The sequence below is a fragment of the Nicotiana tabacum genome, chromosome 6, assembly GCF_000715075.1.
Source record: "Nicotiana tabacum cultivar K326 chromosome 6, ASM71507v2, whole genome shotgun sequence".
Taxonomy (NCBI): Eukaryota; Viridiplantae; Streptophyta; class Magnoliopsida; order Solanales; family Solanaceae; genus Nicotiana; species Nicotiana tabacum.
This window is the reverse complement of record NC_134085.1, coordinates 200,241,070-200,257,368: the sequence shown is the minus strand read 5'-3', so window position 1 is coordinate 200,257,368 and position 16,299 is coordinate 200,241,070.

The window sequence follows — 16,299 nt, the reverse complement described above, 5'->3', positions numbered from 1 at the left end:
AAAAGGTGGCTGTTTATGCAAAGTCAGCCTTCCAGCGTCCCTTTCGGGAACATTCGCCTATTTATGACAACACAACATCACCTGACTTATTTATGACTCTTTTTATCGTTTTTCGAATTTAGAAAAGTCAATATTGCAAACACGGCCTTTCCTTGTCTCAGTGACGAGGATTTTTAAGGCTGTGTGGGTCAACTGGACCAAATCTTAAAAATGACCCGAATGTGGCTGTTTATGCAAAGTCAGCCTTCCGGCGTCCCTTTCGGGAACATTCGGCTATGTTTTGACAAAACAGCGTCACCCGACTTCTTTATGACAAAAATCAAAATTTGACATATTATTATTTTATTTTTTATTATTATTATTTATTTGTTTTTGGCTTTTTAGCAAAAGGTGGGGTTGGACCCGAAGAGGGTTACCTACGTATCTCACATCTGGTGAGAATCAAACCCGCGTAGTTCGGGCAAATAAACTATTTTTGAGAAGACCCTTTTCCATTTTCTATTTTTTCACAACAATCAAACAAACTATTATTTTTCACTCACAACAAACAAACTAACTAACGAAAAGACATAAAACATGCCTTCTTTCTCTTTTTTTCTAAAATTTCGGCAGAGTTTCGACACTACTTGGACATTGGTTTTATTTTTCTAAAAAAATAAATAGTTATATCTCTACACTATTATTTTCTCCTCTTTTCACGATTTTCTAATTTGTGGAAAATGATGATAACATACAAAATCTTTTGCATTTTCATGCTTTTTTTTCATGTTATATATATATTTATTATTATTTTCAAAAATGTGGCATGGGAGACATATGGATTTCCAAGACTTCTTGGATTCCGCAAATGTTCCCCATGCGTTTTTCCCAAAATATGAAGCATGGGGGACATAGGGAATTCCAAGACATCTTGGACTCCGCAAATGTTCCCCATGTGCCTTTCCCAAAATATGAAGCATGGGGGACATATGGAATTCCAAGACTTCTTGGATTCCAAAAATGTTCCCCATGCTTTTGATTAAAATAATACCATGCTCGAAAAAACGTGCGGACTTCTTATTAAATGTGATCAACATAACAAGGTGTGTCATTTGTCCGCAACTATCATTGGTCCGCCAAATGACTCATTCACCCTTGAATAAATACAACATGTAGCACATAGGATGCCAAAAGATGGTCTATTATTTTCAGGTTGCTTGTCCTAGACGGACCCAACCCCTGTGTTGAGTCCCCTAAGTCAAATGCTTATGATGCAAATAAACGTTCCTACTAGGGATCCGACAGGTGGCTTTGTTATACTAAGTTCATAACCTGGGTATTTGTTCTAGACCTGGCTTACCCGAGCGGACAACTTGAGCCGAGGATGGGAGCTGTGTACCGGTAACCAAAAGGCCATCCGGTTTTGCAACTCCTCTGAATCCTCGTTCTATTTTGGTAGATGACACTAACAGAAAGAAGCCACGACCAGCGTGCACTCCTCAAGAGAGAGAAGAGAGGGGTTTCGGCACAGTTTATATATACAGTCCAGATAATATCAAAACGGTAAAAGCATCATTTAGCACATTAGGCATATATCATGTAACAGAATCAGATAAAACCAAATATAACAATTTATCTAAGCTCGAATTTCTAACCCTGAACCAGTGGTTCTGGGTCTTAATCCCCAGCGGAGTCGCCAGAGCTATCACACCTCCTTTTTACATACCCGAGAGGGTACAAGGGAGTTTTTTCCAATTAAAGGACAATCGAAACGGGATTTATTTATTTATTTCGGAGTCGCCACTTGGGAGGTTTTAGGGTGTCCCAAGTCACCAATTTTAATCCCGAATCGAGGAAAAAGAATGACTCCATATTATAGTCTACGTACCAGAAATCCGGATAAGGAATTCTGTTAACCCGGGAGAAGGTGTTAGGCATTCCCGAGTTCCGTGGTTCTAGCACGGTCGCCAACTGTTATATTCGGCTTGATTATCTGATTTAATACATGTTGAACCTATGTGCAAAATTTTATCTTTTTACCGCTTTCTTAATTATTGTTATTATTTTACGAGAATTGCAACGTCGTGGAAACATATCTCGAACCACGTTACATCAATGCACACGTGGTTGTTGACATATCTCGACTCAGTTGAGATTTGGATTTGGGTCACATAAATGTGCACCCGAGTTAAGGAAAATAAATTATTAAAGGCGCGCCTAAAGCAACTAGCGTATTGTTATTTTGGGAAGGCCGTAAAATTCGCTAAATGGCCCGTCCTTGAATTCTAAGTATTTTAATATATACATTTAGAGGGGCCCGCATTTTGAGATTTTATTTGGCACGACACCTCCATTTTATTAAAGGAAAGACATTCAACTAAGTGAATTACGGATATTCATTTTTTTTTTTGAACCGTACTCGTATCATGCGAGCGTGTACACAATTACACTAATAGATTGAAAATGCACCTAAGAGCATGCCAGCGATGTGAACTAACCGACTTGATTAAATTACATTGATAAAGACAATAAGTTTTACAATATCCGAAGATTAAACATGAGTAAGCTTAATAAATTCTTTATTCAATACCTAAACTTGGCCCAAACCAGGATTTCAATTAACTCCTATTCAAAAGATAAATGACGCCCTCATCAATCCAATTAAATGAAACAACCAAAGCTGAGAATTAACACAAATTTCAGGCACTATCATTACTGCAGAACTTTCAAGAACATCTACTATTACACAATTTTAAGCACATGTATTACTCTGCCAAAAGAGAACAATAGATACCCGATTCGTGACGGAATAGAGCTTCCAAATTAACAACGTAAAAAGAAGGAAAGAACGGTACCTGTTAATGTGTCAAAGCAATGGTACATGGACAGAAATCGAGCTAACACTACAACCCAAAACTCAAAACAACTGACGCTTGAACCAAAGATGCCGGACAGATCTCAAATCGGAAACAAGCAGCGACGATCTCAAACGGACCTCTCCCTGGCCAGAAATGGCATTCGAAAACTGTTATGAAGAGCTGAAACTTCGAGCTCTCTGAACTCTTAACCTATAAGGGTAGTAAGAGAGGAGTTTTGCTTCTTGGTGTTAATGGTGGAACGCAACTGATTTTTGGATGGCTTTCATGACTCATTAACTGTTGGTTTTGACGACGAACAAGACGGAAATGGTGGTGGTCGCAGGGACTGTTTGGATTGAGGAAGGAGCAGCTATGGAGGGTCGTTTGGAAGGGTGACAATGCGGCTACTGGTTGCAAGGACTACGAGGGGTCGTTTGGGCAGTGGTGATGGCGAAACAGCAGTGATGGTCGGATTTAATGGAGAAACGTCGGACTGGTTTTGGTTACGACGAAGGAGAAGAAGTGGTCGTGGGCTGGTAGTTTTTGGTCCGTTGCTGGGGGTGCGAGGGTGGTTTTTTGTAGGGTTCAGCTAGTGAGGCAGATGATGGGGGAGTTGGGCGACACAGTAGCAGGTTGGTTTGGGTGGAGCTGGAGCTCGTAGCGGGAGGCAATGGTGGATATGGCCAGTGACGACGCAGCAGCAACAACTGTGGTCGTCGGCTTCAATGGAGGAGTGGTCGTGTGGGCAGTGACGGAGTGGATGGCGCAACAACGATGGTTGTTTTGGTGGAGCTGGAGCGCGCTGGCTGGGGGGATATGGTGGTTGACGGGGCTGTTTGGTGGTGGTGTTTGGACGTGAGGGGGTAGGGCGCGGATGGTTTCACGGAGGTGGACAGTAGGGTTTGCTAGGGTTTTTTCGGTTCTTCTTCTTTGGAAGAAGAAGATCAACAGTGGAAAAAAATCCACTCTCCTCAAAAATCTGTCTAAAAGTCCCCCCTCCCTCTCTAGCTTGTCCGTGTATTTTTAGCCTTTGCCAAGAAACATAGACCCCACGTGTGTAGGGGTCCAAGGTTTGTGTCCCCCATGTGCAGTGGGGTTCCCCGTGTACGGTGTTCCGTCCGTGTTCCCCACGCGTGTCCCCCATGTGTAGTGGACTCGGATTATTATGGGCTAGGCCCGAAAATTAGGCCTAAAAACGGGTAGTTTGAACTCGAATATTATTCTTTTGCCGGATCCGAGAATAAGAACACGACGTTGCTCAACTAATATTATGTAAGCAAAATAACTACCAAAAATAAGATTAATATTTAAGACAAAACTATATCTTTTTTAATATTTTTTTTCAAGATTAAAATAGCTACAAAATATTAATAAAATATAAAGTAATATTTTTTGTATTTTTTCAAAATTAAAATGACTACAAAACATTAATAGAACTATATTTTTGGTAATTTTCGAAATTATGTAAAGTACAAAATAAGGTACTATTTTTTGTATTTTTCCAAGTTTATGAGAAATACATAAACTAAAAATTTATATATATATTTTTGTAATTTTTCTTTTTTGCAACGAAATAAAGTAAAATAGTCAAAATGGCTATATTAGACCTAAATTACATATTTATGCTAAAAATGTGAAAATTCTCGGGGAGGGTCAAAAATCACGTGTCTACAGTCATCTCTGGTACTCTTTTACGCTGTACATTTTTACAGTCCTGGTTAGACGAGCTTTATCGGGAAAAAACATTCCCTTTGCCAGCACCATTAGTCTAAACTCATCCCACATTGTTGTTCGAATTTCGTCAAGATCCCTTGTGAGGGCATCCATATCTGGCATACTTGGCAAATGATCAAGGTAGAGAATATTCCTTGAATGAAATGACACGTGGGACTCGTAAACTCTTGGTCTAACGGGAGGTGGAGCATGCTCCCTCGTCCGCTCAGGTTCGGCATCCTCTTCCTCCTCATCATCACCCTCGTCAGGGAAGGTTATGTCATCTCCAGACTCATCGGCACTATTGTCATAATCACTATTATCTTCCTAAATCTGCGTATCTGCCAAATCCCGAGTAAATACATCGTCTACGAGCAACTGAGTGAGGTCAGGACCATCAAGTTGCTCGTTTTCACTGCATAAATAACAAAATGATAAGATACTCAAATTGATAAATACTTTACATATCGCTAGATCACTTCACTTACAAGCCGTAATGTGTTTACATTCCATGATGGACATTAGACATTATCCTATTGGTGATGACTTTCGAATGGGCCACCGTGATCCAACACACCAAAACTACGCATATTCCAACTAGGCGTGGGGTCATAACTTGTAAAATTCATATTTGGACGGTAACCCCTGTGGAATATATGAGTGTTAATACAAATTCAATACAACAAAAATAAACATCGTAACACTAAGGAAAATTAAAGTTTACCAATCGTCTTGTGGATTATGTAAAATAGGAGAGAAATTATTTCCTCGCTTCTCATTCACCCGAGAAGATAAGTTTAGATCCAGCCAAACTCTTTCAGCCGGAACCTATTGGGCTAAAACTGCTCCAGAATAACCACCCGATGATTAAGGGTTATCACCGATATGTGCAACATCATTATTGCGAACGTCTTCATGCTTCACGTACATTTCCAATATTTTTATCAAAATAAGTTTCCCATATTCATCCGGAGTCCAACAACCCTTGTAGAGTCACAGAATACAGATATCTTTCAGTTATTTTAAGATTCACCGAACATTTTCTCAACCTCATTTTATTGCATAACAACGATACCAGTCTATCATACTCCATTGTAAGTGGAAACTTAACATGACTCTGTGGAGATAAAATATAGCTCACTGAGTTATTCGCCACCACAACCTCACCCTCTCTCAATATAATAAAACTCTTAATTTTCGCTCTTCAGACATTATAAAAAAAGCTTAAGAATTTAACAACAAGAAATATTTATCACGAAGTTGGAGTATTTCTGAAAGATTTTTCTCAAAACCCTTAACGCCTTTAAATAAGGCAATGCCCAATCCAGGGGGGAGGTCAAATTTTTGGAAGTAAAATGCAGTTTAAAAGGGCATTTTACATATTTAAATTATTATTATGTCAGTTAAGCGCAAAAGAGTTATTGGTGGGCCCACAAAATATGTAAAAAAAGTTAATTATAGCGTTTTATATAAAACACAGTAATAAACTGCGTTTTATATAGTTGTCTTATAACATAAAGGTAAAACGCTGTATCAAAAAATGTTTTATATAAAACGCGGTTATGAACCGCATTTTACCTTAACATCCCAAATGGCCATTAAGGTAAAACGCGATTCATAACCGCGTTTTATATGGAAATATAACTTTTTTTACACTCAAAAAAGTATTTTGAATCCAAAAGAACTACATTTCGGTTCCGGACAAGGGAGTAACTCTCAATGTTGTGATCAGAGTATGACCTAATAAAATAGAGGAGATTCAAGGAATCGGAATTGTTTTAGCGCATACTTCACAGAGCTTTGATAGTGCCAAATACTCAACTTTCTTCGTTTTAAAAAGAATGTCTTAGTTTGATTTGGCACAAATTTCAATAAAAAAGAAAAGACTTTTGAGATATATGGTCTTAAATAAATTATTGTATGTTTGCGGTTGTAATACATTTGAAACTTGTGGTCCGAAATCTGTCATAGCATTTGTGTGGCTATAAGTGCTTCTTATTAAGGAAATATTTAAAGAAGTCAATCCTTTTGAAATAGACTAATAAGGAAATAGTATCAGTCTTTTTAATTTAGGTGGAGTATCTTTTTGGGGTTTCTCATATAGTGGTAATCCGCATTGGGCCCTAATAATTCAGATTTGCACCACGTAAAGTCTTTAAAAGGGAAAACACTCCCTACCAAGAACTTTTTACATTATCAAGACTTAAACTCGAGATTTTTAATTTAAGGTGGAGGAATTCTATCCATCCCACTAGTGATCTAGTACCAAATATTAAGTAGTACATACTTTGTTCCCGATTAACTAATTAATATGATTCCTATTTCAAGTTTTCAATTAATGATCGTAAACTTAACATGATATTTTTTTCATGCAATGAGTTCTTTTTCTTTTAGTTGTGAAAGTGGTGGGGGCACTGATAACTAAGAATTATGGTTCATTTTACACTCCTTCTTACTTGAGTTTTGATTAAAAATGTATACAAAATAAGTCTCAAAGGCTTACATGTTGTAGTTGTTTGCAGGGTTTGGTAAAAAAAGTGATAATTAGTCAAAACCATCTCAAAAAGGAGTGAAACATGCACAAGTACTAAGATCAAATCCAAGCATAGTGCAACAGATCCACTGCGGCCGCATTCCATTTAGTGTGGTCCGCAGTGAGGAGATTCAGAGAGGTGCATATTTTGGAAACTCAAGCATTGCAGCCGCAAAGCATTTTGTGTGGACCGCAATGGTCTCATCGGGGCCGCAATAGAGTTTGTGCAGTACGCAAAGATGAGGTTCAGAGAGTTGGGAGTTTTGAGGACATAGCCAATGCGGTCCACGGTCCTTTTTGTGCAGATCGCAGGAGAAGCCATCGCGGCCGCGGTGCATTTTATGCGGCCCGCGGTAGCCAAGTTCAAAGAGAAGAGATCTAAAGAAAAGAAGTCTCACCGCGGCCGCATTCGATTTTGTGCGGACCGCACTACCCCTGCAGGGGTATTTTTGTCCAGAAATTTGGCCTAGTATAAATACTTTCTTTTCGCATTTTTAGGTCATCTTTTGTAATCTAATTTTGGCCTGAGCATGTGAACGGCTGTTATTAACCATTTTCAGTAATTTTATAGTGGTTTTATCATTGAATCTTCAATTATTAGTTTGTAATTAAATCTTATGGGGTTTTCTTCATCTATTTATTAGTTTTCTTCTAGTATTATGAGTAGCTAGACCCATTAGCTAGGGTTGTGGCTCAACCCTAGCATGGGTATTTGATGGGTCTTAAGTTTTAAGGCTTGAATATCTATGGGTGTTTGATATTTGTACTAATTTGTGTTTTTCATGTTGAATTAGTGGTTGCAAACACTAATTTGTGCTTTTTTGACTTGGGCTCTTCTTGAGAAAGAGAGTTTGAGTCTAGAGAAATTAGTCCAACAAGGACTTGGAGCGTATTCAAGAGATTGATAGTCCCAATTAAAGGGTTAAACCTAGAGATAGTAATACCCGACTTGAACCTAAATTGCTTGCACAAATTATCATACCCAATTGGTCTTGAGAAAGTCAATTAGGGCAAAATCACTCAAACTACCGAGAGGTATAGAGTGAGAAGTTTTGTGCATTGGTTATATCGTAATCCCCAACATGACATTCTTGCCTTAGACTCGAGAACCCGTCAAGTATCCACCTAGGAGAAAGTCACTTCCTTAGTGCCTCTTTAACCATTTAGACAACCTTTCAAGTATCCTACTCTTAGCTTAATTTAGCATCTTATTAGCATAATATTAGAAGTAATCAAAAGACCAAAGATGATTGGAAGAGTAATTAAGAGCACTACGCATCTCTAGTTTAGATAGGAATCCAATTCCCACTTCTAGCTCCATGTGGATTCGATCCCGACCATCTCGGGTAAAAGCTGCTTCAACCACTCTCGCTACTTTGTAGTGGTGCAGGGTTGGCTCCGATCACGTTTTGGTGCCGCTACCGGGGAGCTAACGGTTTTGGCTATCTATCTAAATAGTTTTGTGTATTGTTCTTCTTTCCTTCTGTGTTACTAATTTGTGTGTGTCATAACTTCAGGTACCAAATGGTAGCAAACTAAAATAACGCACCTCTTGGAGATCTTCCGCCGGGGGAGGAGGTAGATAACAATGTTGATGATGAGGTTCCTATTGTACCTCAAGGACAAAGGAGAGGCCGTCAGGCCAATGATAATATTCCAGACCCTCCCCAGCTACCTCCAAGAGTGGCTCCTCGAATGCTCCCCAACCAAGGATATGCAAGTGCAATTGTCCCACCCCGGATCCAGGCAGACAATTTTAAAATTACAAATGTGATGCTGACATTGTTGGAGCAACGAAGGTATTTCACGGGCGCTACCAATCAGAATGCTTACAAACATCTCAAGGGTTTCGTGGATACCTTAGTAGGTCATTACCTGCAAAAAAGAAAGAGATGAAGTTAGTTAAATCTTGAGCAATAATTTCCCATGCTTCTTGAAAGAAAGAAGGACTTCCCAACCATTCCATCACTACTTGGGATGAGTTGGAGGATAAATTCATTGCAAATTTTTTCTCGCCGGGGCATATGGCAACATTGAGAGATGAGATCTTAACTTTCAAGCAGGAGCCCACTGAACCATTACATGAGATATGGGAGCGTTATAGAACCATGATAAAGGAATGTCCCAAGAATGATATGACTGAGGCAATGATACAACAGACTTTCTATCGGGGCATTAACACAACAAATCAGTGCATAGTGAACTGATAACTAGGGATTATGATGCATTTTACACTCCTTCTCGCTTAAGTTTTGATTAGAAATGTGTACAAAATAGTCCCAAAGGCTCACAAGTTGTACTTGATTGCAAGTTTGATCAACAAGGTGACAAGGTGTAAAAAGCCAACTCAAAAAGAGTGAAACTTGCACAAGTACCAAGATCAAGACCAAGCTCAGTCAAACAAGGCCAATGCGGTCGCACACCATTTTGTGCGGTCCGCAGAGATGAAGATCAGAAAGTATGCTTCTTAGTCAACCAGGCAATGCGACCGCAAAGGACTTTGTGCGGTCTGCATTGATTCCACTGCGGCCGCACTCAATTTATTGCAGTCCGCAAAGCCAAAGTTTAGAGAGGTGACACTTTAGGGAACCTGGTCAATGCGGTCTGCGGTCCATTTTGTGCGGACCACAATAGAAGCTACCGCGGTTGCGGTGCATTTTGTGTGGTACGCGGTGTCCAACTTTAGAGAGCAGATTAGTCAAGCCAAGAGCCTTAGTGCGGCCGCACTCGATTTTGTGCGGTCCGCACTAGCCCCGCAGGGGTATTTTTGTCCAGAATTTTCAGCCTAGTATAAATAGTTTCTTTTCCCATTTTTAGGTCATCAGATAGTTTTGGACGTAGAGCTGCACTCGTGACTTCTTCTCTTTTACCATTTTGAGTAATTTTAGCTTAGTTTCAACATTGAATCTTCACGTTTTATTTAGTAATTATTTATTATGGGCTTTTCTTCATCTATTTTTTTGTTTTCTTCTATAATTATGAGTAGCTAGACCCATTAGCTAGGGTTGTGGCTCAACCCTAGTGTGGGTAATTGATGAGTCTAGTGTTTTGATGCTTGATTGTCTATGAGTGTTTGATATTTGGACTAATTTAAGGTTTTAATGTTGAATTAGTGGTTGCAAATACTAGTTTATGCCTAGTAGACTTTGGCTCTTCTTGAGAAAGAGAGCCTAAGTTCATGAAATTAGTCCAACAAGGAATTGAGGCGTATTCAAGAGATTGATAGCCCAATTAAAGGGTTAAACCTAGATATAGTAATACCCTACTTGAACCTCAATTGCGTGTACAAATTTGCATACCCAATTGGTCTTGAGAAAGTTAATTCGGGCAAAATCACTCGAACTACCGAGAGGTATAGAGTGAGTAGAATCGTGCAATGGTTATATCATACTCCCCAAATGTGACAATCTAGCCTTAGACTCAAGAATCCGTCAATTAACCACCTAGGAGAAAGTCACTACCCTAGTGCCTTCTATCTATTTGATCAACTCTCGATAGTTTAATATTAGCTTTACTTAGCTTAATTTAACATCGTAGTAATATAAAATTAGAAGTAAACCCAAAACAAACAATGTTTAGAAGTGCAATTAGGAACAATTACACAACTCCCATTTAGATAGAAACTCAACTCCAATATCTAGCTCCCTGTGGAAATCGATCCCGACCTTCTTGGGTAAAAGCTGTTTTGACCTCTCTTGCTACTTCATAGTAGTACAGGGTTGGCCTCGATCACTTTTTGGTGCCGTCGCCGGGGAGCTAACGATTTTGGATATCTATCTAAATAGTTTTGTGTATTGCTCTATTTTCCTTCCATGTTACTAATTTGTGTGTGTCACAACTTCAGGTACAAAATGGCATCAAACTTAAACAACACACCTCTTAGAGATCTTCTGTCGGGGGAGGAAGTAGATGACAATGTTTAAGATGAAGTCCCTATTGTTCCTCAAGGACAAAGGAGAGGCCGCAAGGCCAATGATAATATTCCATACCCTCTCTGCTACCTCCAAGAGTGACTCCTCGAGTGCTTCCAAACCAAGGCATGCAAGTGCAATTGTCCCGCCCCAGATTCGGGTGGACAATTTTTAAATTACCAATGTGATGCTAATACTGCTAGAGCAGCGTGGGTATTTTAGGGGCGCTGCCAATCAAAATTCTTGCAAACATCTCAAGGGGTTCGTGGATACCTGTTGGGGGAGCAAGCAAACAAATGTGTTTGAGGATGCACTTTGGTTGAGACTCTTTCCATTCTCACTTAGATGGAAGGCATTGGATTGGCTTGAGCGACTTCCCAACCATTCCATCACTACTTGGGATGAGTTGGCGGACAAGTTCATTGCAAAAATTTTCTCACCGGGGCATATGGCAGCATTGAGAGATGAGATCTTGGCTTTCAAATAGGAGCCCACTGAACCTTTGCAAGAGATTTTGGAGCGCTATAGAACAATGGTAAAGGAATGCCCCAACAATTATATGACTGAGGCGATGATACAACAGACTTTCTACCGGGGCATTAACACAACAAACCAATGCATAGTGAACCAACTTGCTGGGGGAAACTTCATGAAACTGTCTTATGATGAGGCTTGTGACATTCTTGACGAGATGGCTGACACTTCTTCTACTTGGAAAAGTAGAGCCAATGTGCCCCAGGGTGACCCCACGGTCACTCATTTGCACTAGGAGTTACATGATCATTGGCAGGCTATAGTTGAGTTGACAACTACAATGAACCAACTAGCAAAGGCACAGTTGCAACAAGTTCAAAATCCCTGCCAAGTGAATGTTATGGAGGGTGTCAACATGCTAGTCAACAAAAGAAGACAAAGAGGTCAATAGAACTAAGGGAATTCGGAGCAATTTGACAATGATTGTGGTGTATTCCAAGATGATAGTTATTATGGGCAGAATTAAGAAGTGCAATTAGGAACAATTACACAACTCCCATTTAGTTAGAAACTCAACTCCAATATCTAGCTCCCTGTGGAAATCGATTTCGACCTTCTCGGGTAAAAGTTGTTTTGACCTCTCTTGCTACTTCCTATTAGTACAGGGTTGGCCTCGATCACGAACCAACTTGCTGGGGGTAATTTCATGAAGATGTCTTATGATGAGGCTTGTGACATTCTTGACGATATGGCTGACACATCCTTCGGTTGGCAAAGTAGAGCCAATATGGCACAGGATGACCCCATGGTCACTCACTTGCACAAAGAGCTACATGATCATGGGCAGGCTATAGCAGAGCTGACAATAAGAATGAACCAGCTAGCAAAGGCACATTTACAACAGGTTCAAAATCCGCGCCAAGTAAATACTATGGAGGGTGTCAACATGCTAGTGAACAAAAGAATACAAAGAGGTCAACAAAACCAAGGGAGTTTGGATCAATTTGACAATGATTGTGGTGGATTCCAAGATGAAGGTTATGATGGGCAGAATGAAGAAGTGCAATATGTGAACAATTATCAGGGCCAAAGGGGCAATTCTTCTAACCAACAACAATGGAGACCCCAAGGCAATTGGGGCAATCAACAACAATAAGGGAATAGTAATTGGGGGAACAACAACCAAAATTCCAATTGGGGCAATCACAACAACAATCAGAACAATCAGGGTAATTGGAATGGCAACAACAACAACTGGGGTGGTAACAACAATCAGGGTGGTTGGAACAATGACAATCAAGGAAATTGGGGGCAAGACTTTCAAAGGCTCCCAATGTATCAACAACCGAACAATCCTCCACCATTTCCATCCCAAGGTCCTAGTTCTTCCAACAATGTAATGGGGAGAATTGAAATGATGTTTGAACAGATGATGAAAAAGAATGCAGACTCTGATGCTCAGTTGGCTTCCCACAATAATTCAATCAGAAACTTGGAGGTTCAATTAGACCAAATCTCACAATCCTTGAATACTCTTCCTAAGGGGTTTCTACCAAGTGATATAGTAGTTAACTCGAAGGGTGGGAACAATCATGTTATGGCGGTAACTACAAGAAGTGGAAGAGGCGATGATGTGAATGCCTCCAAGCAAAAAGAAATTTTGAGTGATGAAGTTGAGTTGCAAGAAGATGAGATTCCTTTGGTGGTTGAAAATGTGATTGATGAGAACGTGAATGAGGAAGTGAGGATTGATATCCAAGATGCCGAGGTGGAAACTCAGAATAATGTGAACCCGTCTAAGGAACACGTAATAGACATGCCGAAAATGGTTGTGCCTAAAGCCAAGGCTCCTTTAGGCCTAATATAGCTATTTCAACTATTTTTGACTTCTTTACTTTATTTTTGTTATAAAAATGGAAAATTACAAAAAACAGTTTAGCTTACGTATATTTCATAAATTAAAATAAAAAATATATATAAAAATAGTACCTTATTTTTATCTTTACATGATCTTGGAAATACAAAAAATATATAATAGTTTCATGTTAGCTTTTGCATTATGTAGTATTTTTATCTTATTTTAAAAGGAGTCGATTAAGGTGTTGGATCATAATTTTAAGAGTTTTAGAACCCAGTTTTTGGCCCAAGTCGGATTAGTCCATTAAGCCTAGGGACCCTTCTAGACTCTTCTTTGGAATAAAAACAAACAAATGACCCTAAGGACCTAATACACAAAAAACCTAGGGACTAATGGGCAAAATACACAAAAATACACCTAAACCTAGACTCTACCTATAAATTAATGCTTAAAAATCAAAAAGAAAAAACGAAAAAAAGCTGAAGAGGATCTGATCTAAAAGCTGCGCAGCTTTTTCAATAGGAAACGACCCTCACCCCCTCATCCCCCCGCCCGGCATCGTCTTATTCAAGCACCCCCACCCCCGACTCCATCTTCTCCAACGACCCCTTCCATAACTTCATCTTCTTCGCGAGACAAACCAAGCAACACCCCTACTCTCTTCATCAACCCCATAAACCAACATCCCCAAACCTGGAAAAACCCATGCACGCCGAAAAAATGCCAACAACCCCTGGACGTTAATCATCAAACAACCCCATATCTGCCTGAAACTCGCCGGAAAAACGAGCTCCACCAGCTCGTCGGATTAATGAGTTCCAAACGCGACCCCTTCTTCAAGCGACCAAACTAGCTTCTTCATCACTAGAGCTGGCCGGGAGTCCGATGACAACTTTTGAGCTCTAGAGCTAATGAACAAAGTCGCTGAAAACAGTGAGGAGTCGCAAAACTCGTTTAACACCCTTTTCCAGCGAGGCTCGAGTTTCTGGTTGAGCTTTGATGACTGAGTTTCGTCGACCGTTTCCCTTGGTTCCTTGTCGAGGTCGACTTTAAGCTTCAAATTTTGGAGATTAACAACGAAGTGAGCAGGTGACCCATAATGAGTTTAGTCGTAGGTGCTATTTTACAAAACTATTACAACTTAGTAATTTTGTAACGATTGGAGTTGTATATTGTTTAGATCTTGCTTGTTGATGTGATTTTGGATCGTTAGAAGTATGCTTAGGCCGTCAATATTCATAAACATTGTAGCTTCCTTTAGACGCGCTATTTTAAAAATTACTTTCCTAAATTCGGGAGCGCATTTATATGACCCAAATCCAAATCTCAATAATGTTAGATAAAATGTGTTGTGGACCGTGGGTGCATTTATGTGACGTGGTTCAAAACGCGTTTTATGTGACGTTGAATCTTCTTAAAAATAATTAAATAAAAGCGGTTATAAAGTTAAAATTGCACATAGGTTAAAACATGTATTAAAATCAGTAAATAGGCCAATTATAACAGTTGAGAGACCGTGCTAGAACCACGGAACTCGGGAATGCCTAACACCTTCTCCCGGGTTAACAGAATTCCTTACCCAGATTTCTGGTTCGCGGACTGTGATACAGAGTCATTCTTTCCTCGATTCGGGATTTGAACCGGTGACTTGGGACACCATAAATTATCCCAAGTGGCGACTCTGAATTTTAATAAAATGATCCCGTTTCGGTTGTCACTTTAAGTTGGAAAAAACTCCCTTATATCACCCTTCTCGGGGTGTGGGTGGTAAAAAGGAGGTGTGACAGCTCTGACGACTCTGCTGGGGATCGAACCCAGAATCTCTGGTTCAGGGTTCAAGAATTCGATCTTAGAATAATTGTTATTATTTTGGTTTTATTTATTATCTGATTTTATCACATGTTTGGGCCTAATGTGCTAATTGTTGCTATTACCACTTTGATGTTATCTGAACTGTATATATAAACTGCTACGAAATCCCTCTCTTCTCTCTCTTGAGGAGTGCACGTCGGTCGTGACTTCTTTCTGTTAGTGTCATATCCCAAATAGAACGAGGTTCGGACAAGTTGCAAAGCCGGATGATCTTTTGGTTACCGGTACGCAGCCCCCCCCCTCCGGCTCGAGTTGTTTGCTCGGGTAAGCCAGGTCTAGAACAAATAAACCCAGGGTTTTAAACCTTGTATAACAATACCTCATGTCGGATCCTTAGTAGGAACGTTTGTTTGTATCATGTGCATTTTGACTTTGGAGACTCAACACAGGGGTTGGGTCTATCTAGGACAGGTGTACCCGAAATAACAGACCATCTTGATGCATCCTATGTGCTACATGTTGCATTTCTTCAAGGGTAAAATGGTCATTTGGCGGACCAATGATAATTGAGGGCGAATGAAGAAAAAAAAGGGAAAATAAAAAGGAAAAGAAAAAAGAGAGGTAAAGTGTGAAGATAAAGCAATGAGGGCCCAATTATATTTTCTGTCACATTGTTGTCAAGAAAAGAAAAAGAGCTTGAAATTTCAAAATAAAAGATTTTGCACTTTTTCATCATTTTCCGAAAATCAGAAAATAAAAAAAAAAGGAAAAAGAAGAAAATCCAAAAAGATTTTACATGTTTCATGATTTTTCAAAACAAAAGATAAAAAATATTTTTCTCTGAATTAATTGTTATTTTTATTTCTCGCCCGTATCCAATCTGCCCGAACTACGCATACTTGATTCTCGTCTTCCGGGGCGTGATACGTAGGCAACCCACATAGGGTCCGTTCTTCCTAGTAAATCTTAGGTTCTTGGCTTTGCGGGGTCTTAGCCAAATTTTGCACTTCTAACCACTTTTTGGCCAAATAAGTCATTTTGCAAAAATAGCCTCAATCATGTCTTGCATATGTCTAGTAGGGAATGTTATTGTCTCACATAGTGTCTGTTTAAATTTTCTCATACAGGTGTGGATCCACTTACCAGAGTTAGAGCATGACA